At 43.2% G+C, this 21,983-nt stretch overlaps 88 non-coding genes and 3 pseudogenes across 88 annotated transcripts; all 91 read left to right on the top strand.

The window, feature by feature from the left end:
- The first annotated feature begins 80 nt into the window (after window positions 1-80).
- Window positions 81-199, top strand: LOC131730700 (5S ribosomal RNA). The gene has a single exon (XR_009324227.1). It is a non-coding gene; the product is annotated as a 5S ribosomal RNA (ribosomal RNA).
- A 114-nt stretch (window positions 200-313) lies between these two features.
- LOC131730699 (5S ribosomal RNA) lies at window positions 314-432 on the top strand. The gene has a single exon (XR_009324226.1). It is a non-coding gene; the product is annotated as a 5S ribosomal RNA (ribosomal RNA).
- A 100-nt stretch (window positions 433-532) lies between these two features.
- On the top strand, window positions 533-651 carry LOC131730698 (5S ribosomal RNA). Its single transcript, XR_009324225.1, has one exon. It is a non-coding gene; the product is annotated as a 5S ribosomal RNA (ribosomal RNA).
- Window positions 652-765: 114 nt separating this feature from the next.
- Window positions 766-884, top strand: LOC131730856 (5S ribosomal RNA). Its single transcript, XR_009324380.1, has one exon. It is a non-coding gene; the product is annotated as a 5S ribosomal RNA (ribosomal RNA).
- Window positions 885-984: 100 nt separating this feature from the next.
- Window positions 985-1,103, top strand: LOC131730697 (5S ribosomal RNA). The gene has a single exon (XR_009324224.1). It is a non-coding gene; the product is annotated as a 5S ribosomal RNA (ribosomal RNA).
- Window positions 1,104-1,217: 114 nt separating this feature from the next.
- On the top strand, window positions 1,218-1,336 carry LOC131730696 (5S ribosomal RNA). The gene has a single exon (XR_009324223.1). It is a non-coding gene; the product is annotated as a 5S ribosomal RNA (ribosomal RNA).
- Window positions 1,337-1,436: 100 nt separating this feature from the next.
- LOC131730694 (5S ribosomal RNA) lies at window positions 1,437-1,555 on the top strand. The gene has a single exon (XR_009324221.1). It is a non-coding gene; the product is annotated as a 5S ribosomal RNA (ribosomal RNA).
- A 114-nt stretch (window positions 1,556-1,669) lies between these two features.
- On the top strand, window positions 1,670-1,788 carry LOC131730693 (5S ribosomal RNA). Its single transcript, XR_009324220.1, has one exon. It is a non-coding gene; the product is annotated as a 5S ribosomal RNA (ribosomal RNA).
- A 114-nt stretch (window positions 1,789-1,902) lies between these two features.
- LOC131730692 (5S ribosomal RNA) lies at window positions 1,903-2,021 on the top strand. The gene has a single exon (XR_009324219.1). It is a non-coding gene; the product is annotated as a 5S ribosomal RNA (ribosomal RNA).
- A 100-nt stretch (window positions 2,022-2,121) lies between these two features.
- On the top strand, window positions 2,122-2,240 carry LOC131730691 (5S ribosomal RNA). Its single transcript, XR_009324218.1, has one exon. It is a non-coding gene; the product is annotated as a 5S ribosomal RNA (ribosomal RNA).
- A 114-nt stretch (window positions 2,241-2,354) lies between these two features.
- LOC131730841 (5S ribosomal RNA) lies at window positions 2,355-2,473 on the top strand. The gene has a single exon (XR_009324365.1). It is a non-coding gene; the product is annotated as a 5S ribosomal RNA (ribosomal RNA).
- A 114-nt stretch (window positions 2,474-2,587) lies between these two features.
- LOC131730690 (5S ribosomal RNA) lies at window positions 2,588-2,706 on the top strand. Its single transcript, XR_009324217.1, has one exon. It is a non-coding gene; the product is annotated as a 5S ribosomal RNA (ribosomal RNA).
- Window positions 2,707-2,820: 114 nt separating this feature from the next.
- Window positions 2,821-2,939, top strand: LOC131730688 (5S ribosomal RNA). Its single transcript, XR_009324215.1, has one exon. It is a non-coding gene; the product is annotated as a 5S ribosomal RNA (ribosomal RNA).
- Window positions 2,940-3,053: 114 nt separating this feature from the next.
- On the top strand, window positions 3,054-3,172 carry LOC131730687 (5S ribosomal RNA). Its single transcript, XR_009324214.1, has one exon. It is a non-coding gene; the product is annotated as a 5S ribosomal RNA (ribosomal RNA).
- A 100-nt stretch (window positions 3,173-3,272) lies between these two features.
- LOC131730685 (5S ribosomal RNA) lies at window positions 3,273-3,391 on the top strand. Its single transcript, XR_009324213.1, has one exon. It is a non-coding gene; the product is annotated as a 5S ribosomal RNA (ribosomal RNA).
- A 114-nt stretch (window positions 3,392-3,505) lies between these two features.
- On the top strand, window positions 3,506-3,624 carry LOC131730839 (5S ribosomal RNA). The gene has a single exon (XR_009324363.1). It is a non-coding gene; the product is annotated as a 5S ribosomal RNA (ribosomal RNA).
- Window positions 3,625-3,738: 114 nt separating this feature from the next.
- Window positions 3,739-3,857, top strand: LOC131730684 (5S ribosomal RNA). The gene has a single exon (XR_009324212.1). It is a non-coding gene; the product is annotated as a 5S ribosomal RNA (ribosomal RNA).
- Window positions 3,858-3,971: 114 nt separating this feature from the next.
- Window positions 3,972-4,090, top strand: LOC131730683 (5S ribosomal RNA). The gene has a single exon (XR_009324211.1). It is a non-coding gene; the product is annotated as a 5S ribosomal RNA (ribosomal RNA).
- A 113-nt stretch (window positions 4,091-4,203) lies between these two features.
- LOC131730682 (5S ribosomal RNA) lies at window positions 4,204-4,322 on the top strand. The gene has a single exon (XR_009324210.1). It is a non-coding gene; the product is annotated as a 5S ribosomal RNA (ribosomal RNA).
- Window positions 4,323-4,436: 114 nt separating this feature from the next.
- LOC131730681 (5S ribosomal RNA) lies at window positions 4,437-4,555 on the top strand. Its single transcript, XR_009324209.1, has one exon. It is a non-coding gene; the product is annotated as a 5S ribosomal RNA (ribosomal RNA).
- Window positions 4,556-4,669: 114 nt separating this feature from the next.
- On the top strand, window positions 4,670-4,788 carry LOC131730838 (5S ribosomal RNA). Its single transcript, XR_009324362.1, has one exon. It is a non-coding gene; the product is annotated as a 5S ribosomal RNA (ribosomal RNA).
- Window positions 4,789-4,888: 100 nt separating this feature from the next.
- Window positions 4,889-5,007, top strand: LOC131730680 (5S ribosomal RNA). Its single transcript, XR_009324208.1, has one exon. It is a non-coding gene; the product is annotated as a 5S ribosomal RNA (ribosomal RNA).
- A 114-nt stretch (window positions 5,008-5,121) lies between these two features.
- On the top strand, window positions 5,122-5,240 carry LOC131730679 (5S ribosomal RNA). Its single transcript, XR_009324207.1, has one exon. It is a non-coding gene; the product is annotated as a 5S ribosomal RNA (ribosomal RNA).
- Window positions 5,241-5,354: 114 nt separating this feature from the next.
- Window positions 5,355-5,473, top strand: LOC131730678 (5S ribosomal RNA). The gene has a single exon (XR_009324206.1). It is a non-coding gene; the product is annotated as a 5S ribosomal RNA (ribosomal RNA).
- Window positions 5,474-5,573: 100 nt separating this feature from the next.
- Window positions 5,574-5,692, top strand: LOC131730676 (5S ribosomal RNA). Its single transcript, XR_009324204.1, has one exon. It is a non-coding gene; the product is annotated as a 5S ribosomal RNA (ribosomal RNA).
- A 114-nt stretch (window positions 5,693-5,806) lies between these two features.
- LOC131730675 (5S ribosomal RNA) lies at window positions 5,807-5,925 on the top strand. Its single transcript, XR_009324203.1, has one exon. It is a non-coding gene; the product is annotated as a 5S ribosomal RNA (ribosomal RNA).
- Window positions 5,926-6,025: 100 nt separating this feature from the next.
- LOC131730674 (5S ribosomal RNA) lies at window positions 6,026-6,144 on the top strand. Its single transcript, XR_009324202.1, has one exon. It is a non-coding gene; the product is annotated as a 5S ribosomal RNA (ribosomal RNA).
- Window positions 6,145-6,244: 100 nt separating this feature from the next.
- On the top strand, window positions 6,245-6,363 carry LOC131730673 (5S ribosomal RNA). Its single transcript, XR_009324201.1, has one exon. It is a non-coding gene; the product is annotated as a 5S ribosomal RNA (ribosomal RNA).
- Window positions 6,364-6,463: 100 nt separating this feature from the next.
- LOC131730672 (5S ribosomal RNA) lies at window positions 6,464-6,582 on the top strand. The gene has a single exon (XR_009324200.1). It is a non-coding gene; the product is annotated as a 5S ribosomal RNA (ribosomal RNA).
- Window positions 6,583-6,696: 114 nt separating this feature from the next.
- LOC131730671 (5S ribosomal RNA) lies at window positions 6,697-6,815 on the top strand. Its single transcript, XR_009324199.1, has one exon. It is a non-coding gene; the product is annotated as a 5S ribosomal RNA (ribosomal RNA).
- A 100-nt stretch (window positions 6,816-6,915) lies between these two features.
- LOC131730670 (5S ribosomal RNA) lies at window positions 6,916-7,034 on the top strand. Its single transcript, XR_009324198.1, has one exon. It is a non-coding gene; the product is annotated as a 5S ribosomal RNA (ribosomal RNA).
- Window positions 7,035-7,134: 100 nt separating this feature from the next.
- Window positions 7,135-7,253, top strand: LOC131730669 (5S ribosomal RNA). Its single transcript, XR_009324197.1, has one exon. It is a non-coding gene; the product is annotated as a 5S ribosomal RNA (ribosomal RNA).
- Window positions 7,254-7,367: 114 nt separating this feature from the next.
- On the top strand, window positions 7,368-7,486 carry LOC131730668 (5S ribosomal RNA). Its single transcript, XR_009324196.1, has one exon. It is a non-coding gene; the product is annotated as a 5S ribosomal RNA (ribosomal RNA).
- A 114-nt stretch (window positions 7,487-7,600) lies between these two features.
- Window positions 7,601-7,719, top strand: LOC131730837 (5S ribosomal RNA). The gene has a single exon (XR_009324360.1). It is a non-coding gene; the product is annotated as a 5S ribosomal RNA (ribosomal RNA).
- A 100-nt stretch (window positions 7,720-7,819) lies between these two features.
- On the top strand, window positions 7,820-7,938 carry LOC131730861 (5S ribosomal RNA). The gene has a single exon (XR_009324385.1). It is a non-coding gene; the product is annotated as a 5S ribosomal RNA (ribosomal RNA).
- A 100-nt stretch (window positions 7,939-8,038) lies between these two features.
- LOC131730667 (5S ribosomal RNA) lies at window positions 8,039-8,157 on the top strand. Its single transcript, XR_009324195.1, has one exon. It is a non-coding gene; the product is annotated as a 5S ribosomal RNA (ribosomal RNA).
- Window positions 8,158-8,257: 100 nt separating this feature from the next.
- LOC131730852 (5S ribosomal RNA) lies at window positions 8,258-8,376 on the top strand. The gene has a single exon (XR_009324376.1). It is a non-coding gene; the product is annotated as a 5S ribosomal RNA (ribosomal RNA).
- A 114-nt stretch (window positions 8,377-8,490) lies between these two features.
- LOC131730665 (5S ribosomal RNA) lies at window positions 8,491-8,609 on the top strand. Its single transcript, XR_009324193.1, has one exon. It is a non-coding gene; the product is annotated as a 5S ribosomal RNA (ribosomal RNA).
- A 114-nt stretch (window positions 8,610-8,723) lies between these two features.
- Window positions 8,724-8,842, top strand: LOC131730664 (5S ribosomal RNA). Its single transcript, XR_009324192.1, has one exon. It is a non-coding gene; the product is annotated as a 5S ribosomal RNA (ribosomal RNA).
- Window positions 8,843-8,942: 100 nt separating this feature from the next.
- On the top strand, window positions 8,943-9,061 carry LOC131730663 (5S ribosomal RNA). The gene has a single exon (XR_009324191.1). It is a non-coding gene; the product is annotated as a 5S ribosomal RNA (ribosomal RNA).
- Window positions 9,062-9,175: 114 nt separating this feature from the next.
- On the top strand, window positions 9,176-9,294 carry LOC131730662 (5S ribosomal RNA). The gene has a single exon (XR_009324190.1). It is a non-coding gene; the product is annotated as a 5S ribosomal RNA (ribosomal RNA).
- A 100-nt stretch (window positions 9,295-9,394) lies between these two features.
- On the top strand, window positions 9,395-9,513 carry LOC131730661 (5S ribosomal RNA). The gene has a single exon (XR_009324189.1). It is a non-coding gene; the product is annotated as a 5S ribosomal RNA (ribosomal RNA).
- A 114-nt stretch (window positions 9,514-9,627) lies between these two features.
- On the top strand, window positions 9,628-9,746 carry LOC131730660 (5S ribosomal RNA). Its single transcript, XR_009324188.1, has one exon. It is a non-coding gene; the product is annotated as a 5S ribosomal RNA (ribosomal RNA).
- A 100-nt stretch (window positions 9,747-9,846) lies between these two features.
- Window positions 9,847-9,965, top strand: LOC131730659 (5S ribosomal RNA). Its single transcript, XR_009324187.1, has one exon. It is a non-coding gene; the product is annotated as a 5S ribosomal RNA (ribosomal RNA).
- Window positions 9,966-10,079: 114 nt separating this feature from the next.
- LOC131730658 (5S ribosomal RNA) lies at window positions 10,080-10,198 on the top strand. The gene has a single exon (XR_009324186.1). It is a non-coding gene; the product is annotated as a 5S ribosomal RNA (ribosomal RNA).
- Window positions 10,199-10,312: 114 nt separating this feature from the next.
- On the top strand, window positions 10,313-10,431 carry LOC131730657 (5S ribosomal RNA). Its single transcript, XR_009324185.1, has one exon. It is a non-coding gene; the product is annotated as a 5S ribosomal RNA (ribosomal RNA).
- Window positions 10,432-10,545: 114 nt separating this feature from the next.
- LOC131730656 (5S ribosomal RNA) lies at window positions 10,546-10,664 on the top strand. The gene has a single exon (XR_009324184.1). It is a non-coding gene; the product is annotated as a 5S ribosomal RNA (ribosomal RNA).
- Window positions 10,665-10,778: 114 nt separating this feature from the next.
- LOC131730654 (5S ribosomal RNA) lies at window positions 10,779-10,897 on the top strand. The gene has a single exon (XR_009324182.1). It is a non-coding gene; the product is annotated as a 5S ribosomal RNA (ribosomal RNA).
- A 114-nt stretch (window positions 10,898-11,011) lies between these two features.
- Window positions 11,012-11,130, top strand: LOC131730653 (5S ribosomal RNA). Its single transcript, XR_009324181.1, has one exon. It is a non-coding gene; the product is annotated as a 5S ribosomal RNA (ribosomal RNA).
- Window positions 11,131-11,230: 100 nt separating this feature from the next.
- On the top strand, window positions 11,231-11,349 carry LOC131730652 (5S ribosomal RNA). The gene has a single exon (XR_009324180.1). It is a non-coding gene; the product is annotated as a 5S ribosomal RNA (ribosomal RNA).
- Window positions 11,350-11,449: 100 nt separating this feature from the next.
- Window positions 11,450-11,568, top strand: LOC131730651 (5S ribosomal RNA). The gene has a single exon (XR_009324179.1). It is a non-coding gene; the product is annotated as a 5S ribosomal RNA (ribosomal RNA).
- A 100-nt stretch (window positions 11,569-11,668) lies between these two features.
- On the top strand, window positions 11,669-11,787 carry LOC131730650 (5S ribosomal RNA). The gene has a single exon (XR_009324177.1). It is a non-coding gene; the product is annotated as a 5S ribosomal RNA (ribosomal RNA).
- A 100-nt stretch (window positions 11,788-11,887) lies between these two features.
- Window positions 11,888-12,006, top strand: LOC131730649 (5S ribosomal RNA). The gene has a single exon (XR_009324176.1). It is a non-coding gene; the product is annotated as a 5S ribosomal RNA (ribosomal RNA).
- Window positions 12,007-12,120: 114 nt separating this feature from the next.
- Window positions 12,121-12,239, top strand: LOC131730836 (5S ribosomal RNA). Its single transcript, XR_009324359.1, has one exon. It is a non-coding gene; the product is annotated as a 5S ribosomal RNA (ribosomal RNA).
- A 114-nt stretch (window positions 12,240-12,353) lies between these two features.
- On the top strand, window positions 12,354-12,472 carry LOC131730648 (5S ribosomal RNA). The gene has a single exon (XR_009324175.1). It is a non-coding gene; the product is annotated as a 5S ribosomal RNA (ribosomal RNA).
- Window positions 12,473-12,586: 114 nt separating this feature from the next.
- LOC131730647 (5S ribosomal RNA) lies at window positions 12,587-12,705 on the top strand. The gene has a single exon (XR_009324174.1). It is a non-coding gene; the product is annotated as a 5S ribosomal RNA (ribosomal RNA).
- A 114-nt stretch (window positions 12,706-12,819) lies between these two features.
- Window positions 12,820-12,938, top strand: LOC131730646 (5S ribosomal RNA). The gene has a single exon (XR_009324173.1). It is a non-coding gene; the product is annotated as a 5S ribosomal RNA (ribosomal RNA).
- A 114-nt stretch (window positions 12,939-13,052) lies between these two features.
- LOC131730644 (5S ribosomal RNA) lies at window positions 13,053-13,171 on the top strand. Its single transcript, XR_009324172.1, has one exon. It is a non-coding gene; the product is annotated as a 5S ribosomal RNA (ribosomal RNA).
- Window positions 13,172-13,285: 114 nt separating this feature from the next.
- Window positions 13,286-13,404, top strand: LOC131730835 (5S ribosomal RNA). The gene has a single exon (XR_009324358.1). It is a non-coding gene; the product is annotated as a 5S ribosomal RNA (ribosomal RNA).
- A 100-nt stretch (window positions 13,405-13,504) lies between these two features.
- LOC131730642 (5S ribosomal RNA) lies at window positions 13,505-13,623 on the top strand. Its single transcript, XR_009324170.1, has one exon. It is a non-coding gene; the product is annotated as a 5S ribosomal RNA (ribosomal RNA).
- A 114-nt stretch (window positions 13,624-13,737) lies between these two features.
- On the top strand, window positions 13,738-13,856 carry LOC131730641 (5S ribosomal RNA). The gene has a single exon (XR_009324169.1). It is a non-coding gene; the product is annotated as a 5S ribosomal RNA (ribosomal RNA).
- Window positions 13,857-13,970: 114 nt separating this feature from the next.
- On the top strand, window positions 13,971-14,089 carry LOC131730640 (5S ribosomal RNA). Its single transcript, XR_009324168.1, has one exon. It is a non-coding gene; the product is annotated as a 5S ribosomal RNA (ribosomal RNA).
- Window positions 14,090-14,189: 100 nt separating this feature from the next.
- LOC131730639 (5S ribosomal RNA) lies at window positions 14,190-14,308 on the top strand. Its single transcript, XR_009324167.1, has one exon. It is a non-coding gene; the product is annotated as a 5S ribosomal RNA (ribosomal RNA).
- Window positions 14,309-14,422: 114 nt separating this feature from the next.
- Window positions 14,423-14,541, top strand: LOC131730638 (5S ribosomal RNA). Its single transcript, XR_009324166.1, has one exon. It is a non-coding gene; the product is annotated as a 5S ribosomal RNA (ribosomal RNA).
- A 100-nt stretch (window positions 14,542-14,641) lies between these two features.
- Window positions 14,642-14,760, top strand: LOC131730637 (5S ribosomal RNA). The gene has a single exon (XR_009324165.1). It is a non-coding gene; the product is annotated as a 5S ribosomal RNA (ribosomal RNA).
- A 114-nt stretch (window positions 14,761-14,874) lies between these two features.
- LOC131730636 (5S ribosomal RNA) lies at window positions 14,875-14,993 on the top strand. Its single transcript, XR_009324164.1, has one exon. It is a non-coding gene; the product is annotated as a 5S ribosomal RNA (ribosomal RNA).
- Window positions 14,994-15,093: 100 nt separating this feature from the next.
- LOC131730635 (5S ribosomal RNA) lies at window positions 15,094-15,212 on the top strand. Its single transcript, XR_009324163.1, has one exon. It is a non-coding gene; the product is annotated as a 5S ribosomal RNA (ribosomal RNA).
- A 100-nt stretch (window positions 15,213-15,312) lies between these two features.
- LOC131730634 (5S ribosomal RNA) lies at window positions 15,313-15,431 on the top strand. Its single transcript, XR_009324162.1, has one exon. It is a non-coding gene; the product is annotated as a 5S ribosomal RNA (ribosomal RNA).
- A 100-nt stretch (window positions 15,432-15,531) lies between these two features.
- On the top strand, window positions 15,532-15,650 carry LOC131730633 (5S ribosomal RNA). The gene has a single exon (XR_009324161.1). It is a non-coding gene; the product is annotated as a 5S ribosomal RNA (ribosomal RNA).
- A 114-nt stretch (window positions 15,651-15,764) lies between these two features.
- On the top strand, window positions 15,765-15,883 carry LOC131730631 (5S ribosomal RNA). The gene has a single exon (XR_009324159.1). It is a non-coding gene; the product is annotated as a 5S ribosomal RNA (ribosomal RNA).
- Window positions 15,884-15,997: 114 nt separating this feature from the next.
- LOC131730872 (5S ribosomal RNA) lies at window positions 15,998-16,116 on the top strand (annotated as a pseudogene).
- A 100-nt stretch (window positions 16,117-16,216) lies between these two features.
- Window positions 16,217-16,335, top strand: LOC131730842 (5S ribosomal RNA). The gene has a single exon (XR_009324366.1). It is a non-coding gene; the product is annotated as a 5S ribosomal RNA (ribosomal RNA).
- A 114-nt stretch (window positions 16,336-16,449) lies between these two features.
- Window positions 16,450-16,568, top strand: LOC131730630 (5S ribosomal RNA). The gene has a single exon (XR_009324158.1). It is a non-coding gene; the product is annotated as a 5S ribosomal RNA (ribosomal RNA).
- Window positions 16,569-16,682: 114 nt separating this feature from the next.
- On the top strand, window positions 16,683-16,801 carry LOC131730629 (5S ribosomal RNA). Its single transcript, XR_009324157.1, has one exon. It is a non-coding gene; the product is annotated as a 5S ribosomal RNA (ribosomal RNA).
- A 100-nt stretch (window positions 16,802-16,901) lies between these two features.
- Window positions 16,902-17,020, top strand: LOC131730628 (5S ribosomal RNA). The gene has a single exon (XR_009324156.1). It is a non-coding gene; the product is annotated as a 5S ribosomal RNA (ribosomal RNA).
- A 114-nt stretch (window positions 17,021-17,134) lies between these two features.
- On the top strand, window positions 17,135-17,253 carry LOC131730627 (5S ribosomal RNA). Its single transcript, XR_009324155.1, has one exon. It is a non-coding gene; the product is annotated as a 5S ribosomal RNA (ribosomal RNA).
- Window positions 17,254-17,367: 114 nt separating this feature from the next.
- LOC131730626 (5S ribosomal RNA) lies at window positions 17,368-17,486 on the top strand. Its single transcript, XR_009324154.1, has one exon. It is a non-coding gene; the product is annotated as a 5S ribosomal RNA (ribosomal RNA).
- A 100-nt stretch (window positions 17,487-17,586) lies between these two features.
- LOC131730846 (5S ribosomal RNA) lies at window positions 17,587-17,705 on the top strand. Its single transcript, XR_009324370.1, has one exon. It is a non-coding gene; the product is annotated as a 5S ribosomal RNA (ribosomal RNA).
- A 100-nt stretch (window positions 17,706-17,805) lies between these two features.
- Window positions 17,806-17,924, top strand: LOC131730855 (5S ribosomal RNA). The gene has a single exon (XR_009324379.1). It is a non-coding gene; the product is annotated as a 5S ribosomal RNA (ribosomal RNA).
- Window positions 17,925-18,038: 114 nt separating this feature from the next.
- On the top strand, window positions 18,039-18,157 carry LOC131730625 (5S ribosomal RNA). Its single transcript, XR_009324153.1, has one exon. It is a non-coding gene; the product is annotated as a 5S ribosomal RNA (ribosomal RNA).
- A 114-nt stretch (window positions 18,158-18,271) lies between these two features.
- On the top strand, window positions 18,272-18,390 carry LOC131730624 (5S ribosomal RNA). The gene has a single exon (XR_009324152.1). It is a non-coding gene; the product is annotated as a 5S ribosomal RNA (ribosomal RNA).
- A 100-nt stretch (window positions 18,391-18,490) lies between these two features.
- LOC131730623 (5S ribosomal RNA) lies at window positions 18,491-18,609 on the top strand. The gene has a single exon (XR_009324151.1). It is a non-coding gene; the product is annotated as a 5S ribosomal RNA (ribosomal RNA).
- A 100-nt stretch (window positions 18,610-18,709) lies between these two features.
- LOC131730622 (5S ribosomal RNA) lies at window positions 18,710-18,828 on the top strand. The gene has a single exon (XR_009324150.1). It is a non-coding gene; the product is annotated as a 5S ribosomal RNA (ribosomal RNA).
- Window positions 18,829-18,928: 100 nt separating this feature from the next.
- On the top strand, window positions 18,929-19,047 carry LOC131730620 (5S ribosomal RNA). Its single transcript, XR_009324148.1, has one exon. It is a non-coding gene; the product is annotated as a 5S ribosomal RNA (ribosomal RNA).
- A 100-nt stretch (window positions 19,048-19,147) lies between these two features.
- Window positions 19,148-19,266, top strand: LOC131730619 (5S ribosomal RNA). The gene has a single exon (XR_009324147.1). It is a non-coding gene; the product is annotated as a 5S ribosomal RNA (ribosomal RNA).
- A 114-nt stretch (window positions 19,267-19,380) lies between these two features.
- On the top strand, window positions 19,381-19,499 carry LOC131730830 (5S ribosomal RNA). Its single transcript, XR_009324354.1, has one exon. It is a non-coding gene; the product is annotated as a 5S ribosomal RNA (ribosomal RNA).
- A 114-nt stretch (window positions 19,500-19,613) lies between these two features.
- On the top strand, window positions 19,614-19,732 carry LOC131730618 (5S ribosomal RNA). Its single transcript, XR_009324146.1, has one exon. It is a non-coding gene; the product is annotated as a 5S ribosomal RNA (ribosomal RNA).
- Window positions 19,733-19,832: 100 nt separating this feature from the next.
- LOC131730617 (5S ribosomal RNA) lies at window positions 19,833-19,951 on the top strand. Its single transcript, XR_009324145.1, has one exon. It is a non-coding gene; the product is annotated as a 5S ribosomal RNA (ribosomal RNA).
- A 114-nt stretch (window positions 19,952-20,065) lies between these two features.
- LOC131730878 (5S ribosomal RNA) lies at window positions 20,066-20,184 on the top strand (annotated as a pseudogene).
- A 114-nt stretch (window positions 20,185-20,298) lies between these two features.
- On the top strand, window positions 20,299-20,407 carry LOC131730885 (5S ribosomal RNA; annotated as a pseudogene).
- A 114-nt stretch (window positions 20,408-20,521) lies between these two features.
- LOC131730616 (5S ribosomal RNA) lies at window positions 20,522-20,640 on the top strand. The gene has a single exon (XR_009324144.1). It is a non-coding gene; the product is annotated as a 5S ribosomal RNA (ribosomal RNA).
- Window positions 20,641-21,983: the final 1,343 nt, after the last annotated feature.

Genomic DNA, 21,983 nt, shown 5'->3' with positions numbered 1-21,983 from the left:
GTGTGGAGGACAAAAGGAAATTTTGGAGGAATCACCCCCAGCTCACTAAACATAAAAGTCATGAAAGCAGAAATGCAATCGCCTGCGGCCACACCACCTTGAATAAGCCTGATCTCGTCTGATCTCAGAAGCTAAGCAATGTTGGGCTTGGTTAGTACTTGGATGGGAGACCACCTGGGAATATCAAGTGCTGCAGGCATTACATTTTTGTAATTACATTTTACAATTGAAATGTGTGGAGGACAAAAGGAAATTTTGGAGGAATCACCCCCAGCTCACTAAACATAAAAGTCATGAAAGCAGAAATGCAATCGCCTGCGGCCACACCACCTTGAATAAGCCTGATCTCGTCTGATCTCAGAAGCTAAGCAATGTTGGGCTTGGTTAGTACTTGGATGGGAGACCACCTGGGAATATCAAGTGCTGCAGGCATTACATTTTACAATTGAAATGTGTGGAGGACAAAAGGAAATTTTGGAGGAATCACCCCCAGCTCACTAAACATAAAAGTCATGAAAGCAGAAATGCAATCGCCTGCGGCCACACCACCTTGAATAAGCCTGATCTCGTCTGATCTCAGAAGCTAAGCAATGTTGGGCTTGGTTAGTACTTGGATGGGAGACCACCTGGGAATATCAAGTGCTGCAGGCATTACATTTTTGTAATTACATTTTACAATTGAAATGTGTGGAGGACAAAAGGAAATTTTGGAGGAATCACCCCCAGCTCACTAAACATAAAAGTCATGAAAGCAGAAATGCAGTCGCCTGCGGCCACACCACCTTGAATAAGGCTGATCTCGTCTGATCTCAGAAGCTAAGCAATGTTGGGCTTGGTTAGTACTTGGATGGGAGACCACCTGGGAATATCAAGTGCTGCAGGCATTACATTTTACAATTGAAATGTTTGGAGGACAAAAGGAAATTTTGGAGGAATCACCCCCAGCTCACTAAACATAAAAGTCATGAAAGCAGAAATGCAATCGCCTGCGGCCACACCACCTTGAATAAGCCTGATCTCGTCTGATCTCAGAAGCTAAGCAATGTTGGGCTTGGTTAGTACTTGGATGGGAGACCACCTGGGAATATCAAGTGCTGCAGGCATTACATTTTTGTAATTACATTTTACAATTGAAATGTGTGGAGGACAAAAGGAAATTTTGGAGGAATCACCCCCAGCTCACTAAACATAAAAGTCATGAAAGCAGAAATGCAATCGCCTGCGGCCACACCACCTTGAATAAGCCTGATCTCGTCTGATCTCAGAAGCTAAGCAATGTTGGGCTTGGTTAGTACTTGGATGGGAGACCACCTGGGAATATCAAGTGCTGCAGGCATTACATTTTACAATTGAAATGTGTGGAGGACAAAAGGAAATTTTGGAGGAATCACCCCCAGCTCACTAAACATAAAAGTCATGAAAGCAGAAATGCAATCGCCTGCGGCCACACCACCTTGAATAAGCCTGATCTCGTCTGATCTCAGAAGCTAAGCAATGTTGGGCTTGGTTAGTACTTGGATGGGAGACCACCTGGGAATATCAAGTGCTGCAGGCATTACATTTTTGTAATTACATTTTACAATTGAAATGTGTGGAGGACAAAAGGAAATTTTGGAGGAATCACCCCCAGCTCACTAAACATAAAAGTCATGAAAGCAGAAATGCAATCGCCTGCGGCCACACCACCTTGAATAAGCCTGATCTCGTCTGATCTCAGAAGCTAAGCAATGTTGGGCTTGGTTAGTACTTGGATGGGAGACCACCTGGGAATATCAAGTGCTGCAGGCATTACATTTTTGTAATTACATTTTACAATTGAAATGTGTGGAGGACAAAAGGAAATTTTGGAGGAATCACCCCCAGCTCACTAAACATAAAAGTCATGAAAGCAGAAATGCAATCGCCTGCGGCCACACCACCTTGAATAAGCCTGATCTCGTCTGATCTCAGAAGCTAAGCAATGTTGGGCTTGGTTAGTACTTGGATGGGAGACCACCTGGGAATATCAAGTGCTGCAGGCATTACATTTTACAATTGAAATGTGTGGAGGACAAAAGGAAATTTTGGAGGAATCACCCCCAGCTCACTAAACATAAAAGTCATGAAAGCAGAAATGCAATCGCCTGCGGCCACACCACCTTGAATAAGCCTGATCTCGTCTGATCTCAGAAGCTAAGCAATGTTGGGCTTGGTTAGTACTTGGATGGGAGACCACCTGGGAATATCAAGTGCTGCAGGCATTACATTTTTGTAATTACATTTTACAATTGAAATGTGTGGAGGACAAAAGGAAATTTTGGAGGAATCACCCCCAGCTCACTAAACATAAAAGTCATGAAAGCAGAAATGCAATCGCCTGCGGCCACACCACCTTGACTAAGCCTGATCTCGTCTGATCTCAGAAGCTAAGCAATGTTGGGCTTGGTTAGTACTTGGATGGGAGACCACCTGGGAATATCAAGTGCTGCAGGCATTACATTTTTGTAATTACATTTTACAATTGAAATGTGTGGAGGACAAAAGGAAATTTTGGAGGAATCACCCCCAGCTCACTAAACATAAAAGTCATGAAAGCAGAAATGCAATCGCCTGCGGCCACACCACCTTGAATAAGCCTGATCTCGTCTGATCTCAGAAGCTAAGCAATGTTGGGCTTGGTTAGTACTTGGATGGGAGACCACCTGGGAATATCAAGTGCTGCAGGCATTACATTTTTGTAATTACATTTTACAATTGAAATGTGTGGAGGACAAAAGGAAATTTTGGAGGAATCACCCCCAGCTCACTAAACATAAAAGTCATGAAAGCAGAAATGCAATCGCCTGCGGCCACACCACCTTGAATAAGCCTGATCTCGTCTGATCTCAGAAGCTAAGCAATGTTGGGCTTGGTTAGTACTTGGATGGGAGACCACCTGGGAATATCAAGTGCTGCAGGCATTACATTTTTGTAATTACATTTTACAATTGAAATGTGTGGAGGACAAAAGGAAATTTTGGAGGAATCACCCCCAGCTCACTAAACATAAAAGTCATGAAAGCAGAAATGCAATCGCCTGCGGCCACACCACCTTGAATAAGCCTGATCTCGTCTGATCTCAGAAGCTAAGCAATGTTGGGCTTGGTTAGTACTTGGATGGGAGACCACCTGGGAATATCAAGTGCTGCAGGCATTACATTTTACAATTGAAATGTGTGGAGGACAAAAGGAAATTTTGGAGGAATCACCCCCAGCTCACTAAACATAAAAGTCATGAAAGCAGAAATGCAATCGCCTGCGGCCACACCACCTTGAATAAGCCTGATCTCGTCTGATCTCAGAAGCTAAGCAATGTTGGGCTTGGTTAGTACTTGGATGGGAGACCACCTGGGAATATCAAGTGCTGCAGGCATTACATTTTTGTAATTACATTTTACAATTGAAATGTGTGGAGGACAAAAGGAAATTTTGGAGGAATCACCCCCAGCTCACTAAACATAAAAGTCATGAAAGCAGAAATGCAATCGCCTGCGGCCACACCACCTTGACTAAGCCTGATCTCGTCTGATCTCAGAAGCTAAGCAATGTTGGGCTTGGTTAGTACTTGGATGGGAGACCACCTGGGAATATCAAGTGCTGCAGGCATTACATTTTTGTAATTACATTTTACAATTGAAATGTGTGGAGGACAAAAGGAAATTTTGGAGGAATCACCCCCAGCTCACTAAACATAAAAGTCATGAAAGCAGAAATGCAATCGCCTGCGGCCACACCACCTTGAATAAGCCTGATCTCGTCTGATCTCAGAAGCTAAGCAATGTTGGGCTTGGTTAGTACTTGGATGGGAGACCACCTGGGAATATCAAGTGCTGCAGGCATTACATTTTTGTAATTACATTTTACAATTGAAATGTGTGGAGGACAAAAGGAAATTTTGGAGGAATCACCCCCAGCTCACTAAACATAAAAGTCATGAAAGCAGAAATGCAATCGCCTGCGGCCACACCACCTTGAATAAGCCTGATCTCGTCTGATCTCAGAAGCTAAGCAATGTTGGGCTTGGTTAGTACTTGGATGGGAGACCACCTGGGAATATCAAGTGCTGCAGGCATTACATTTTGTAATTACATTTTACAATTGAAATGTGTGGAGGACAAAAGGAAATTTTGGAGGAATCACCCCCAGCTCACTAAACATAAAAGTCATGAAAGCAGAAATGCAATCGCCTGCGGCCACACCACCTTGAATAAGCCTGATCTCGTCTGATCTCAGAAGCTAAGCAATGTTGGGCTTGGTTAGTACTTGGATGGGAGACCACCTGGGAATATCAAGTGCTGCAGGCATTACATTTTTGTAATTACATTTTACAATTGAAATGTGTGGAGGACAAAAGGAAATTTTGGAGGAATCACCCCCAGCTCACTAAACATAAAAGTCATGAAAGCAGAAATGCAATCGCCTGCGGCCACACCACCTTGAATAAGCCTGATCTCGTCTGATCTCAGAAGCTAAGCAATGTTGGGCTTGGTTAGTACTTGGATGGGAGACCACCTGGGAATATCAAGTGCTGCAGGCATTACATTTTTGTAATTACATTTTACAATTGAAATGTGTGGAGGACAAAAGGAAATTTTGGAGGAATCACCCCCAGCTCACTAAACATAAAAGTCATGAAAGCAGAAATGCAATCGCCTGCGGCCACACCACCTTGACTAAGCCTGATCTCGTCTGATCTCAGAAGCTAAGCAATGTTGGGCTTGGTTAGTACTTGGATGGGAGACCACCTGGGAATATCAAGTGCTGCAGGCATTACATTTTACAATTGAAATGTGTGGAGGACAAAAGGAAATTTTGGAGGAATCACCCCCAGCTCACTAAACATAAAAGTCATGAAAGCAGAAATGCAATCGCCTGCGGCCACACCACCTTGAATAAGCCTGATCTCGTCTGATCTCAGAAGCTAAGCAATGTTGGGCTTGGTTAGTACTTGGATGGGAGACCACCTGGGAATATCAAGTGCTGCAGGCATTACATTTTTGTAATTACATTTTACAATTGAAATGTGTGGAGGACAAAAGGAAATTTTGGAGGAATCACCCCCAGCTCACTAAACATAAAAGTCATGAAAGCAGAAATGCAATCGCCTGCGGCCACACCACCTTGAATAAGCCTGATCTCGTCTGATCTCAGAAGCTAAGCAATGTTGGGCTTGGTTAGTACTTGGATGGGAGACCACCTGGGAATATCAAGTGCTGCAGGCATTACATTTTTGTAATTACATTTTACAATTGAAATGTGTGGAGGACAAAAGGAAATTTTGGAGGAATCACCCCCAGCTCACTAAACATAAAAGTCATGAAAGCAGAACAGCAATCGCCTGCGGCCACACCACCTTGAATAAGCCTGATCTCGTCTGATCTCAGAAGCTAAGCAATGTTGGGCTTGGTTAGTACTTGGATGGGAGACCACCTGGGAATATCAAGTGCTGCAGGCATTACATTTTACAATTGAAATGTGTGGAGGACAAAAGGAAATTTTGGAGGAATCACCCCCAGCTCACTAAACATAAAAGTCATGAAAGCAGAAATGCAATCGCCTGCGGCCACACCACCTTGAATAAGCCTGATCTCGTCTGATCTCAGAAGCTAAGCAATGTTGGGCTTGGTTAGTACTTGGATGGGAGACCACCTGGGAATATCAAGTGCTGCAGGCATTACATTTTTGTAATTACATTTTACAATTGAAATGTGTGGAGGACAAAAGGAAATTTTGGAGGAATCACCCCCAGCTCACTAAACATAAAAGTCATGAAAGCAGAAATGCAATCGCCTGCGGCCACACCACCTTGAATAAGCCTGATCTCGTCTGATCTCAGAAGCTAAGCAATGTTGGGCTTGGTTAGTACTTGGATGGGAGACCACCTGGGAATATCAAGTGCTGCAGGCATTACATTTTACAATTGAAATGTGTGGAGGACAAAAGGAAATTTTGGAGGAATCACCCCCAGCTCACTAAACATAAAAGTCATGAAAGCAGAAATGCAATCGCCTGCGGCCACACCACCTTGAATAAGCCTGATCTCGTCTGATCTCAGAAGCTAAGCAATGTTGGGCTTGGTTAGTACTTGGATGGGAGACCACCTGGGAATATCAAGTGCTGCAGGCATTACATTTTACAATTGAAATGTGTGGAGGACAAAAGGAAATTTTGGAGGAATCACCCCCAGCTCACTAAACATAAAAGTCATGAAAGCAGAAATGCAATCGCCTGCGGCCACACCACCTTGAATAAGCCTGATCTCGTCTGATCTCAGAAGCTAAGCAATGTTGGGCTTGGTTAGTACTTGGATGGGAGACCACCTGGGAATATCAAGTGCTGCAGGCATTACATTTTACAATTGAAATGTGTGGAGGACAAAAGGAAATTTTGGAGGAATCACCCCCAGCTCACTAAACATAAAAGTCATGAAAGCAGAAATGCAATCGCCTGCGGCCACACCACCTTGAATAAGCCTGATCTCGTCTGATCTCAGAAGCTAAGCAATGTTGGGCTTGGTTAGTACTTGGATGGGAGACCACCTGGGAATATCAAGTGCTGCAGGCATTACATTTTTGTAATTACATTTTACAATTGAAATGTGTGGAGGACAAAAGGAAATTTTGGAGGAATCACCCCCAGCTCACTAAACATAAAAGTCATGAAAGCAGAAATGCAATCGCCTGCGGCCACACCACCTTGAATAAGCCTGATCTCGTCTGATCTCAGAAGCTAAGCAATGTTGGGCTTGGTTAGTACTTGGATGGGAGACCACCTGGGAATATCAAGTGCTGCAGGCATTACATTTTACAATTGAAATGTGTGGAGGACAAAAGGAAATTTTGGAGGAATCACCCCCAGCTCACTAAACATAAAAGTCATGAAAGCAGAAATGCAATCGCCTGCGGCCACACCACCTTGAATAAGCCTGATCTCGTCTGATCTCAGAAGCTAAGCAATGTTGGGCTTGGTTAGTACTTGGATGGGAGACCACCTGGGAATATCAAGTGCTGCAGGCATTACATTTTACAATTGAAATGTGTGGAGGACAAAAGGAAATTTTGGAGGAATCACCCCCAGCTCACTAAACATAAAAGTCATGAAAGCAGAAATGCAGTCGCCTGCGGCCACACCACCTTGAATAAGCCTGATCTCGTCTGATCTCAGAAGCTAAGCAATGTTGGGCTTGGTTAGTACTTGGATGGGAGACCACCTGGGAATATCAAGTGCTGCAGGCATTACATTTTTGTAATTACATTTTACAATTGAAATGTGTGGAGGACAAAAGGAAATTTTGGAGGAATCACCCCCAGCTCACTAAACATAAAAGTCATGAAAGCAGAAATGCAATCGCCTGCGGCCACACCACCTTGAATAAGCCTGATCTCGTCTGATCTCAGAAGCTAAGCAATGTTGGGCTTGGTTAGTACTTGGATGGGAGACCACCTGGGAATATCAAGTGCTGCAGGCATTACATTTTTGTAATTACATTTTACAATTGAAATGTGTGGAGGACAAAAGGAAATTTTGGAGGAATCACCCCCAGCTCACTAAACATAAAAGTCATGAAAGCAGAAATGCAATCGCCTGCGGCCACACCACCTTGACTAAGCCTGATCTCGTCTGATCTCAGAAGCTAAGCAATGTTGGGCTTGGTTAGTACTTGGATGGGAGACCACCTGGGAATATCAAGTGCTGCAGGCATTACATTTTACAATTGAAATGTGTGGAGGACAAAAGGAAATTTTGGAGGAATCACCCCCAGCTCACTAAACATAAAAGTCATGAAAGCAGAAATGCAATCGCCTGCGGCCACAGCACCTTGAATAAGCCTGATCTCGTCTGATCTCAGAAGCTAAGCAATGTTGGGCTTGGTTAGTACTTGGATGGGAGACCACCTGGGAATATCAAGTGCTGCAGGCATTACATTTTACAATTGAAATGTGTGGAGGACAAAAGGAAATTTTGGAGGAATCACCCCCAGCTCACTAAACATAAAAGTCATGAAAGCAGAAATGCAATCGCCTGCGGCCACACCACCTTGAATAAGCCTGATCTCGTCTGATCTCAGAAGCTAAGCAATGTTGGGCTTGGTTAGTACTTGGATGGGAGACCACCTGGGAATATCAAGTGCTGCAGGCATTACATTTTACAATTGAAATGTGTGGAGGACAAAAGGAAATTTTGGAGGAATCACCCCCAGCTCACTAAACATAAAAGTCATGAAAGCAGAAATGCAATCGCCTGCGGCCACACCACCTTGAATAAGCCAGATCTCGTCTGATCTCAGAAGCTAAGCAATGTTGGGCTTGGTTAGTACTTGGATGGGAGACCACCTGGGAATATCAAGTGCTGCAGGCATTACATTTTTGTAATTACATTTTACAATTGAAATGTGTGGAGGACAAAAGGAAATTTTGGAGGAATCACCCCCAGCTCACTAAACATAAAAGTCATGAAAGCAGAAATGCAATCGCCTGCGGCCACACCACCTTGAATAAGCCTGATCTCGTCTGATCTCAGAAGCTAAGCAATGTTGGGCTTGGTTAGTACTTGGATGGGAGACCACCTGGGAATATCAAGTGCTGCAGGCATTACATTTTTGTAATTACATTTTACAATTGAAATGTGTGGAGGACAAAAGGAAATTTTGGAGGAATCACCCCCAGCTCACTAAACATAAAAGTCATGAAAGCAGAAATGCAATCGCCTGCGGCCACACCACCTTGAATAAGCCTGATCTCGTCTGATCTCAGAAGCTAAGCAATGTTGGGCTTGGTTAGTACTTGGATGGGAGACCACCTGGGAATATCAAGTGCTGCAGGCATTACATTTTACAATTGAAATGTGTGGAGGACAAAAGGAAATTTTGGAGGAATCACCCCCAGCTCACTAAACATAAAAGTCATGAAAGCAGAAATGCAGTCGCCTGCGGCCACACCACCTTGAATAAGCCTGATCTCGTCTGATCTCAGAAGCTAAGCAATGTTGGGCTTGGTTAGTACTTGGATGGGAGACCACCTGGGAATATCAAGTGCTGCAGGCATTACATTTTTGTAATTACATTTTACAATTGAAATGTGTGGAGGACAAAAGGAAATTTTGGAGGAATCACCCCCAGCTCACTAAACATAAAAGTCATGAAAGCAGAAATGCAATCGCCTGCGGCCACACCACCTTGAATAAGCCTGATCTCGTCTGATCTCAGAAGCTAAGCAATGTTGGGCTTGGTTAGTACTTGGATGGGAGACCACCTGGGAATATCAAGTGCTGCAGGCATTACATTTTACAATTGAAATGTGTGGAGGACAAAAGGAAATTTTGGAGGAATCACCCCCAGCTCACTAAACATAAAAGTCATGAAAGCAGAAATGCAGTCGCCTGCGGCCACACCACCTTGAATAAGCCTGATCTCGTCTGATCTCAGAAGCTAAGCAATGTTGGGCTTGGTTAGTACTTGGATGGGAGACCACCTGGGAATATCAAGTGCTGCAGGCATTACATTTTTGTAATTACATTTTACAATTGAAATGTGTGGAGGACAAAAGGAAATTTTGGAGGAATCACCCCCAGCTCACTAAACATAAAAGTCATGAAAGCAGAAATGCAATCGCCTGCGGCCACACCACCTTGAATAAGCCTGATCTCGTCTGATCTCAGAAGCTAAGCAATGTTGGGCTTGGTTAGTACTTGGATGGGAGACCACCTGGGAATATCAAGTGCTGCAGGCATTACATTTTACAATTGAAATGTGTGGAGGACAAAAGGAAATTTTGGAGGAATCACCCCCAGCTCACTAAACATAAAAGTCATGAAAGCAGAAATGCAATCGCCTGCGGCCACACCACCTTGAATAAGCCTGATCTCGTCTGATCTCAGAAGCTAAGCAATGTTGGGCTTGGTTAGTACTTGGATGGGAGACCACCTGGGAATATCAAGTGCTGCAGGCATTACATTTTTGTAATTACATTTTACAATTGAAATGTGTGGAGGACAAAAGGAAATTTTGGAGGAATCACCCCCAGCTCACTAAACATAAAAGTCATGAAAGCAGAAATGCAATCGCCTGCGGCCACACCACCTTGAATAAGCCTGATCTCGTCTGATCTCAGAAGCTAAGCAATGTTGGGCTTGGTTAGTACTTGGATGGGAGACCACCTGGGAATATCAAGTGCTGCAGGCATTACATTTTTGTAATTACATTTTACAATTGAAATGTGTGGAGGACAAAAGGAAATTTTGGAGGAATCACCCCCAGCTCACTAAACATAAAAGTCATGAAAGCAGAAATGCAATCGCCTGCGGCCACACCACCTTGAATAAGCCTGATCTCGTCTGATCTCAGAAGCTAAGCAATGTTGGGCTTGGTTAGTACTTGGATGGGAGACCACCTGGGAATATCAAGTGCTGCAGGCATTACATTTTTGTAATTACATTTTACAATTGAAATGTGTGGAGGACAAAAGGAAATTTTGGAGGAATCACCCCCAGCTCACTAAACATAAAAGTCATGAAAGCAGAAATGCAATCGCCTGCGGCCACACCACCTTGAATAAGCCTGATCTCGTCTGATCTCAGAAGCTAAGCAATGTTGGGCTTGGTTAGTACTTGGATGGGAGACCACCTGGGAATATCAAGTGCTGCAGGCATTACATTTTTGTAATTACATTTTACAATTGAAATGTGTGGAGGACAAAAGGAAATTTTGGAGGAATCACCCCCAGCTCACTAAACATAAAAGTCATGAAAGCAGAAATGCAATCGCCTGCGGCCACACCACCTTGAATAAGCCTGATCTCGTCTGATCTCAGAAGCTAAGCAATGTTGGGCTTGGTTAGTACTTGGATGGGAGACCACCTGGGAATATCAAGTGCTGCAGGCATTACATTTTTGTAATTACATTTTACAATTGAAATGTGTGGAGGACAAAAGGAAATTTTGGAGGAATCACCCCCAGCTCACTAAACATAAAAGTCATGAAAGCAGAAATGCAATCGCCTGCGGCCACACCACCTTGAATAAGCCTGATCTCGTCTGATCTCAGAAGCTAAGCAATGTTGGGCTTGGTTAGTACTTGGATGGGAGACCACCTGGGAATATCAAGTGCTGCAGGCATTACATTTTACAATTGAAATGTGTGGAGGACAAAAGGAAATTTTGGAGGAATCACCCCCAGCTCACTAAACATAAAAGTCATGAAAGCAGAAATGCAATCGCCTGCGGCCACACCACCTTGAATAAGCCTGATCTCGTCTGATCTCAGAAGCTAAGCAATGTTGGGCTTGGTTAGTACTTGGATGGGAGACCACCTGGGAATATCAAGTGCTGCAGGCATTACATTTTACAATTGAAATGTGTGGAGGACAAAAGGAAATTTTGGAGGAATCACCCCCAGCTCACTAAACATAAAAGTCATGAAAGCAGAAATGCAATCGCCTGCGGCCACACCACCTTGAATAAGCCTGATCTCGTCTGATCTCAGAAGCTAAGCAATGTTGGGCTTGGTTAGTACTTGGATGGGAGACCACCTGGGAATATCAAGTGCTGCAGGCATTACATTTTACAATTGAAATGTGTGGAGGACAAAAGGAAATTTTGGAGGAATCACCCCCAGCTCACTAAACATAAAAGTCATGAAAGCAGAAATGCAATCGCCTGCGGCCACACCACCTTGAATAAGCCTGATCTCGTCTGATCTCAGAAGCTAAGCAATGTTGGGCTTGGTTAGTACTTGGATGGGAGACCACCTGGGAATATCAAGTGCTGCAGGCATTACATTTTACAATTGAAATGTGTGGAGGACAAAAGGAAATTTTGGAGGAATCACCCCCAGCTCACTAAACATAAAAGTCATGAAAGCAGAAATGCAATCGCCTGCGGCCACACCACCTTGAATAAGCCTGATCTCGTCTGATCTCAGAAGCTAAGCAATGTTGGGCTTGGTTAGTACTTGGATGGGAGACCACCTGGGAATATCAAGTGCTGCAGGCATTACATTTTTGTAATTACATTTTACAATTGAAATGTGTGGAGGACAAAAGGAAATTTTGGAGGAATCACCCCCAGCTCACTAAACATAAAAGTCATGAAAGCAGAAATGCAATCGCCTGCGGCCACACCACCTTGACTAAGCCTGATCTCGTCTGATCTCAGAAGCTAAGCAATGTTGGGCTTGGTTAGTACTTGGATGGGAGACCACCTGGGAATATCAAGTGCTGCAGGCATTACATTTTTGTAATTACATTTTACAATTGAAATGTGTGGAGGACAAAAGGAAATTTTGGAGGAATCACCCCCAGCTCACTAAACATAAAAGTCATGAAAGCAGAAATGCAATCGCCTGCGGCCACACCACCTTGAATAAGCCTGATCTCGTCTGATCTCAGAAGCTAAGCAATGTTGGGCTTGGTTAGTACTTGGATGGGAGACCACCTGGGAATATCAAGTGCTGCAGGCATTACATTTTTGTAATTACATTTTACAATTGAAATGTGTGGAGGACAAAAGGAAATTTTGGAGGAATCACCCCCAGCTCACTAAACATAAAAGTCATGAAAGCAGAAATGCAATCGCCTGCGGCCACACCACCTTGAATAAGCCTGATCTCGTCTGATCTCAGAAGCTAAGCAATGTTGGGCTTGGTTAGTACTTGGATGGGAGACCACCTGGGAATATCAAGTGCTGCAGGCATTACATTTTTGTAATTACATTTTACAATTGAAATGTGTGGAGGACAAAAGGAAATTTTGGAGGAATCACCCCCAGCTCACTAAACATAAAAGTCATGAAAGCAGAAATGCAATCGCCTGCGGCCACACCACCTTGAATAAGCCTGATCTCGTCTGATCTCAGAAGCTAAGCAATGTTGGGCTTGGTTAGTACTTGGATGGGAGACCACCTGGGAATATCAAGTGCTGCAGGCATTACATTTTTGTAATTACATTTTACAATTGAAATGTGTGGAGGACAAAAGGAAATTTTGGAGGAATCACCCCCAGCTCACTAAACATAAAAGTCATGAAAGCAGAAATGCAATCGCCTGCGGCCACACCACCTTGAATAAGCCTGATCTCGTCTGATCTCAGAAGCTAAGCAATGTTGGGCTTGGTTAGTACTTGGATGGGAGACCACCTGGGAATATCAAGTGCTGCAGGCATTACATTTTTGTAATTACATTTTACAATTGAAATGTGTGGAGGACAAAAGGAAATTTTGGAGGAATCACCCCCAGCTCACTAAACATAAAAGTCATGAAAGCAGAAATGCAATCGCCTGCGGCCACACCACCTTGACTAAGCCTGATCTCGTCTGATCTCAGAAGCTAAGCAATGTTGGGCTTGGTTAGTACTTGGATGGGAGACCACCTGGGAATATCAAGTGCTGCAGGCATTACATTTTACAATTGAAATGTGTGGAGGACAAAAGGAAATTTTGGAGGAATCACCCCCAGCTCACTAAACATAAAAGTCATGAAAGCAGAAATGCAATCGCCTGCGGCCACACCACCTTGAATAAGCCTGATCTCGTCTGATCTCAGAAGCTAAGCAATGTTGGGCTTGGTTAGTACTTGGATGGGAGACCACCTGGGAATATCAAGTGCTGCAGGCATTACATTTTTGTAATTACATTTTACAATTGAAATGTGTGGAGGACAAAAGGAAATTTTGGAGGAATCACCCCCAGCTCACTAAACATAAAAGTCATGAAAGCAGAAATGCAATCGCCTGCGGCCACACCACCTTGAATAAGCCTGATCTCGTCTGATCTCAGAAGCTAAGCAATGTTGGGCTTGGTTAGTACTTGGATGGGAGACCACCTGGGAATATCAAGTGCTGCAGGCATTACATTTTTGTAATTACATTTTACAATTGAAATGTGTGGAGGACAAAAGGAAATTTTGGAGGAATCACCCCCAGCTCACTAAACATAAAAGTCATAAAAGCAGAAATGCAATCGCCTGCGGCCACACCACCTTGAATAAGCCTGATCTCGTCTGATCTCAGAAGCTAAGCAATGTTGGGCTTGGTTAGTACTTGGATGGGAGACCACCTGGGAATATCAAGTGCTGCAGGCATTACATTTTACAATTGAAATGTGTGGAGGACAAAAGGAAATTTTGGAGGAATCACCCCCAGCTCACTAAACATAAAAGTCATGAAAGCAGAAATGCAATCGCCTGCGGCCACACCACCTTGAATAAGCCTGATCTCGTCTGATCTCAGAAGCTAAGCAATGTTGGGCTTGGTTAGTACTTGGATGGGAGACCACCTGGGAATATCAAGTGCTGCAGGCATTACATTTTTGTAATTACATTTTACAATTGAAATGTGTGGAGGACAAAAGGAAATTTTGGAGGAATCACCCCCAGCTCACTAAACATAAAAGTCATGAAAGCAGAAATGCAATCGCCTGCGGCCACACCACCTTGAATAAGCCTGATCTCGTCTGATCTCAGAAGCTAAGCAATGTTGGGCTTGGTTAGTACTTGGATGGGAGACCACCTGGGAATATCAAGTGCTGCAGGCATTACATTTTACAATTGAAATGTGTGGAGGACAAAAGGAAATTTTGGAGGAATCACCCCCAGCTCACTAAACATAAAAGTCATGAAAGCAGAAATGCAGTCGCCTGCGGCCACACCACCTTGAATAAGCCTGATCTCGTCTGATCTCAGAAGCTAAGCAATGTTGGGCTTGGTTAGTACTTGGATGGGAGACCACCTGGGAATATCAAGTGCTGCAGGCATTACATTTTTGTAATTACATTTTACAATTGAAATGTGTGGAGGACAAAAGGAAATTTTGGAGGAATCACCCCCAGCTCACTAAACATAAAAGTCATGAAAGCAGAAATGCAATCGCCTGCGGCCACACCACCTTGAATAAGCCTGATCTCGTCTGATCTCAGAAGCTAAGCAATGTTGGGCTTGGTTAGTACTTGGATGGGAGACCACCTGGGAATATCAAGTGCTGCAGGCATTACATTTTACAATTGAAATGTGTGGAGGACAAAAGGAAATTTTGGAGGAATCACCCCCAGCTCACTAAACATAAAAGTCATGAAAGCAGAAATGCAATCGCCTGCGGCCACACCACCTTGAATAAGCCTGATCTCGTCTGATCTCAGAAGCTAAGCAATGTTGGGCTTGGTTAGTACTTGGATGGGAGACCACCTGGGAATATCAAGTGCTGCAGGCATTACATTTTACAATTGAAATGTGTGGAGGACAAAAGGAAATTTTGGAGGAATCACCCCCAGCTCACTAAACATAAAAGTCATGAAAGCAGAAATGCAATCGCCTGCGGCCACACCACCTTGAATAAGCCTGATCTCGTCTGATCTCAGAAGCTAAGCAATGTTGGGCTTGGTTAGTACTTGGATGGGAGACCACCTGGGAATATCAAGTGCTGCAGGCATTACATTTTACAATTGAAATGTGTGGAGGACAAAAGGAAATTTTGGAGGAATCACCCCCAGCTCACTAAACATAAAAGTCATGAAAGCAGAAATGCAATCGCCTGCGGCCACACCACCTTGAATAAGCCTGATCTCGTCTGATCTCAGAAGCTAAGCAATGTTGGGCTTGGTTAGTACTTGGATGGGAGACCACCTGGGAATATCAAGTGCTGCAGGCATTACATTTTTGTAATTACATTTTACAATTGAAATGTGTGGAGGACAAAAGGAAATTTTGGAGGAATCACCCCCAGCTCACTAAACATAAAAGTCATGAAAGCAGAAATGCAATCGCCTGCGGCCACACCACCTTGAATAAGCCTGATCTCGTCTGATCTCAGAAGCTAAGCAATGTTGGGCTTGGTTAGTACTTGGATGGGAGACCACCTGGGAATATCAAGTGCTGCAGGCATTACATTTTTGTAATTACATTTTACAATTGAAATGTGTGGAGGACAAAAGGAAATTTTGGAGGAATCACCCCCAGCTCACTAAACATAAAAGTCATGAAAGCAGAACAGCAATCGCCTGCGGCCACACCACCTTGAATAAGCCTGATCTCGTCTGATCTCAGAAGCTAAGCAATGTTGGGCCTAGTTAGTACTTGGATGGGAGACCACCTGGGAATATCAAGTGCTGCAGGCATTACATTTTACAATTGAAATGTGTGGAGGACAAAAGGAAATTTTGGAGGAATCACCCCCAGCTCACTAAACATAAAAGTCATGAAAGCAGAAATGCAATCGCCTGCGGCCACACCACCTTGAATAAGCCTGATCTCGTCTGATCTCAGAAGCTAAGCAATGTTGGGCTTGGTTAGTACTTGGATGGGAGACCACCTGGGAATATCAAGTGTTGCAGGCATTACATTTTTGTAATTACATTTTACAATTGAAATGTGTGGAGGACAAAAGGAAATTTTGGAGGAATCACCCCCAGCTCACTAAACATAAAAGTCATGAAAGCAGAAATGCAATTGCCTGCGGCCACACCACCTTGAATAAGCCTGATCTCGTCTGATCTCAGAAGCTAAGCAATGTTGGGCTTGGTTAGTACTTGGATGGGAGACCACCTGGGAATATCAAGTGCTGCAGGCATTACATTTTTGTAATTACATTTTACAATTGAAATGTGTGGAGGACAAAAGGAAATTTTGGAGGAATCACCCCCAGCTCACTAAACATAAAAGTCATGAAAGCAGAAATGCAATTGCCTGCGGCCACACCACCTTGAATAAGCCTGATCTCGTCTGATCTCAGAAGCTAAGCAATGTTGGGCTTGGTTAGTACTTGGATGGGAGACCACCTGGGAATATCAAGTGCTGCAGGCATTACATTTTACAATTGAAATGTGTGGAGGACAAAAGGAAATTTTGGAGGAATCACCCCCAGCTCACTAAACATAAAAGTCATGAAAGCAGAAATGCATTCGCCTGCGGCCACACCACCTTGAATAAGCCTGATCTCGTCTGATCTCAGAAGCTAAGCAATGTTGGGCTTGGTTAGTACTTGGATGGGAGACCACCTGGGAATATCAAGTGCTGCAGGCATTACATTTTTGTAATTACATTTTACAATTGAAATGTGTGGAGGACAAAAGGAAATTTTGGAGGAATCACCCCCAGCTCACTAAACATAAAAGTCATGAAAGCAGAACAGCAATCGCCTGCGGCCACACCACCTTGAATAAGCCTGATCTCGTCTGATCTCAGAAGCTAAGCAATGTTGGGCTTGGTTAGTACTTGGATGGGAGACCACCTGGGAATATCAAGTGCTGCAGGCATTACATTTTTGTAATTACATTTTACAATTGAAATGTGTGGAGGACAAAAGGAAATTTTGGAGGAATCACCCCCAGCTCACTAAACATAAAAGTCATGAAAGCAGAAATGCAATCGCCTGCGGCCACACCACCTTGAATAAGCCTGATCTCGTCTGATCTCAGAAGCTAAGCAATGTTGGGCTTGGTTAGTACTTGGATGGGAGACCACCTGGGAATATCAAGTGCTGCAGGCATTACATTTTACAATTGAAATGTGTGGAGGACAAAAGGAAATTTTGGAGGAATCACCCCCAGCTCACTAAACATAAAAGTCATGAAAGCAGAAATGCAATCGCCAGCGGCCACACCACCTTGAATAAGCCTGATCTCGTCTGATCTCAGAAGCTAAGCAATGTTGGGCTTGGTTAGTACTTGGATGGGAGACCACCTGGGAATATCAAGTGCTGCAGGCATTACATTTTACAATTGAAATGTGTGGAGGACAAAAGGAAATTTTGGAGGAATCACCCCCAGCTCACTAAACATAAAAGTCATGAAAGCAGAACAGCAATCGCCTGCGGCCACACCACCTTGAATAAGCCTGATCTTGTCTGATCTCAGAAGCTAAGCAATGTTGGGCTTGGTTAGTACTTGGATGGGAGACCACCTGGGAATATCAAGTGCTGCAGGCATTACATTTTTGTAATTACATTTTACAATTGAAATGTGTGGAGGACAAAAGGAAATTTTGGAGGAATCACCCCCAGCTCACTAAACATAAAAGTCATGAAAGCAGAAATGCAATCGCCTGCGGCCACACCACCTTGAATAAGCCTGATCTCGTCTGATCTCAGAAGCTAAGCAATGTTGGGCTTGGTTAGTACTTGGATGGGAGACCACCTGGGAATATCAAGTGCTGCAGGCATTACATTTTTGTAATTACATTTTACAATTGAAATGTGTGGAGGACAAAAGGAAATTTTGGAGGAATCACCCCCAGCTCACTAAACATAAAAGTCATGAAAGCAGAAATGCAATCGCCTGCGGCCACACCACCTTGAATAAGCCTGATCTCGTCTGATCTCAGAAGCTAAGCAATGTTGGGCTTGGTTAGTACTTGGATGGGAGACCACCTGGGAATATCAAGTGCTGCAGGCATTACATTTTACAATTGAAATGTGTGGAGGACAAAAGGAAATTTTGGAGGAATCACCCCCAGCTCACTAAACATAAAAGTCATGAAAGCAGAAATGCAATCGCCTGCGGCCACACCACCTTGAATAAGCCTGATCTCGTCTGATCTCAGAAGCTAAGCAATGTTGGGCTTGGTTAGTACTTGGATGGGAGACCACCTGGGAATATCAAGTGCTGCAGGCATTACATTTTACAATTGAAATGTGTGGAGGACAAAAGGAAATTTTGGAGGAATCACCCCCAGCTCACTAAACATAAAAGTCATGAAAGCAGAAATGCAATCGCCTGCGGCCACACCACCTTGAATAAGCCTGATCTCGTCTGATCTCAGAAGCTAAGCAATGTTGGGCTTGGTTAGTACTTGGATGGGAGACCACCTGGGAATATCAAGTGCTGCAGGCATTACATTTTACAATTGAAATGTGTGGAGGACAAAAGGAAATTTTGGAGGAATCACCCCCAGCTCACTAAACATAAAAGTCATGAAAGCAGAACAGCAATCGCCTGCGGCCACACCACCTTGAATAAGCCTGATCTCGTCTGATCTCAGAAGCTAAGCAATGTTGGGCTTGGTTAGTACTTGGATGGGAGACCACCTGGGAATATCAAGTGCTGCAGGCATTACATTTTACAATTGAAATGTGTGGAGGACAAAAGGAAATTTTGGAGGAATCACCCCCAGCTCACTAAACATAAAAGTCATGAAAGCAGAAATGCAATCGCCTGCGGCCACACCACCTTGAATAAGCCTGATCTCGTCTGATCTCAGAAGCTAAGCAATGTTGGGCTTGGTTAGTACTTGGATGGGAGACCACCTGGGAATATCAAGTGCTGCAGGCATTACATTTTTGTAATTACATTTTACAATAGAAATGTGTGGAGGACAAAAGGAAATTTTGGAGGAATCACCCCCAGCTCACTAAACATAAAAGTCATGAAAGCAGAAATGCAATCGTCTGCGGCCACACCACCTTGAATAAGCCTGATCTCGTCTGATCTCAGAAGCTAAGCAATGTTGGGCTTGGTTAGTACTTGGATGGGAGACCACCTGGGAATATCAAGTGCTGCAGGCATTACATTTTTGTAATTACATTTTACAATTGAAATGTGTGGAGGACAAAAGGAAATTTTGGAGGAATCACCCCCAGCTCACTAAACATAAAAGTCATGAAAGCAGAAATGCAATCGCCTGCGGCCACACCACCTTGAATAAGCCTGATCTCGTCTGATCTCAGAAGCTAAGCAATGTTGGGCTTGGTTAGTACTTGGATGGGAGACCACCTGGGAATATCAAGTGCTGCAGGCATTACATTTTACAATTGAAATGTGTGGAGGACAAAAGGAAATTTTGGAGGAATCACCCCCAGCTCACTAAACATAAAAGTCATGAAAGCAGAAATGCAATCGCCTGCGGCCACACCACCTTGAATAAGCCTGATCTCGTCTGATCTCAGAAGCTAAGCAATGTTGGGCTTGGTTAGTACTTGGATGGGAGACCACCTGGGAATATCAAGTGCTGCAGGCATTACATTTTTGTAATTACATTTTACAATAGAAATGTGTGGAGGACAAAAGGAAATTTTGGAGGAATCACCCCCAGCTCACTAAACATAAAAGTCATGAAAGCAGAAATGCAATCGACTGCGGCCACACCACCTTGAATAAGCCTGATCTCGTCTGATCTCAGAAGCTAAGCAATGTTGGGCTTGGTTAGTACTTGGATGGGCGACCACCTGGGAATATCAAATGCTGCAGGCATTACATTTTTGTAATTACATTTTACAATTGAAATGTGTGGAGGACAAAAGGAAATTTTGGAGGAATCACCCCCAGCTCACTAAACATAAAAGTCATGAAAGCAGAAATGCAATCGCCTGCGGCCACACCACCTTGAATAAGCCTGATCTCAGAAGCTAAGCAATGTTGGGCTTGGTTAGTACTTGGATGGGAGACCACCTGGGAATATCAAGTGCTGCAGGCATTACATTTTAGTAATTACATTTTACAATTGAAATGTGTGGAGGACAAAAGGAAATTTTGGAGGAATCACCCCCAGCTCACTAAACATAAAAGTCATGAAAGCAGAAATGCAATCGCCTGCGGCCACACCACCTTGAATAAGCCTGATCTCGTCTGATCTCAGAAGCTAAGCAATGTTGGGCTTGGTTAGTACTTGGATGGGAGACCACCTGGGAATATCAAGTGCTGCAGGCATTACATTTTTGTAATTACATTTTACAATTGAAATGTGTGGAGGTGTCACGTTTTCACTTTTCACGTTCTCTTTTATTATATTATTTGCTCTGCACACACTCTTAACTCAGGGGAGACGTTAAGGAGGACAGAGATGTTTAAAACTCCTAGTGGTTTATGTTCGAGCACTGGACGAGCGGTGTGTCCTTAAAACCTTTTTATTTAATCAAGAAAATCACTCAGACTCATTTATTCAAAGTTTTACGAATCAGAGCAACATCAGCGCTCCTTCGTTTTATTAAAATGCCTTTAATATTGGTTTAGTAGTTTGCGCATACCACTAAAACCCGAAAACATGTAACAATAATTAGCAATCCTAAGTTTATTACAAGCTTCAGCATTTAATACTTCAATAACATAATACAATTATATGTATTCAGTGCAGCCCTCAGGCTGGCTAAGCAAATATCCTACAAGCACCCACTGCTATGTTTCAGCACATTCAATATAACACTCTTAATACCAAAACATAGTTTCAAAACCTCATAGCAATATAACCAATAAATGTGAGACACAATAATACCATTAATATGCTTACCTCCTATTATAAGGAAGAGTAGCGTGAACAAAAGAGAAGGACTGTTCTGTGGAGATCTGCAAAGGATGGACCACGTGGCTCTGCAAAGCCGAGTCTTGATTGTGGTGCTCTAGTGTAATCAGCTCAGGGTTTTTATACAATTTTTGTCCCATTGTGAGCAATGAGAGGCCCCAATTAGTCCCAATCATCAATCCCCATGGACAGTCCTTATCTCTTAGCAAACAGTAATCTATAAGGAATTCAACCAACTTTCCAGTCCCACTCATATACCAATAAATCAACACTGGCCCATGATCTCACCCACTCATCCTTGCCCCCTCCTTTATCCGAAGAATTCAGGTAAAGCAGAGTTCACAAAATCCTTGCTGTTTTGATTCACTACTTAATATGTGTGTATTACAAAAAGAAGTGGTGTTTTAGATATATGTAACACCAATATAGGAAAAGTGGTGTTTTTGAATATATGCAACACCAACAGTTTATATCATAATATAGCAGTTTATAGTTTATAATGGTTATAATGGATTACATGAACTTGGCTTTCAAAAATATATTCCTTCATGTCATCTCACTCAAATTAGTTTCCTCCTTTCCTTACTGGTGTATGTTTAGCCAGTATTATAGGGAACTTTTATTCTATATCTCTTCTAGTATAGAGTTTTTTCCTTTTATGAAAAACCCAACTATTTTACTGAGCTGTGAAGTTGTAATGCCTTTCTCTCCTATGGGCCCCAATTGTCTGAACTCAATTGACACTTAGATGACC

Source organism: Acipenser ruthenus, unplaced genomic scaffold (assembly GCF_902713425.1).
Source record: "Acipenser ruthenus unplaced genomic scaffold, fAciRut3.2 maternal haplotype, whole genome shotgun sequence".
NCBI lineage: Eukaryota > Metazoa > Chordata > Actinopteri > Acipenseriformes > Acipenseridae > Acipenser > Acipenser ruthenus.
The sequence above is the reverse complement of the archived record's forward strand: the minus strand, read 5'-3'. Positions and strand labels throughout refer to the sequence as shown.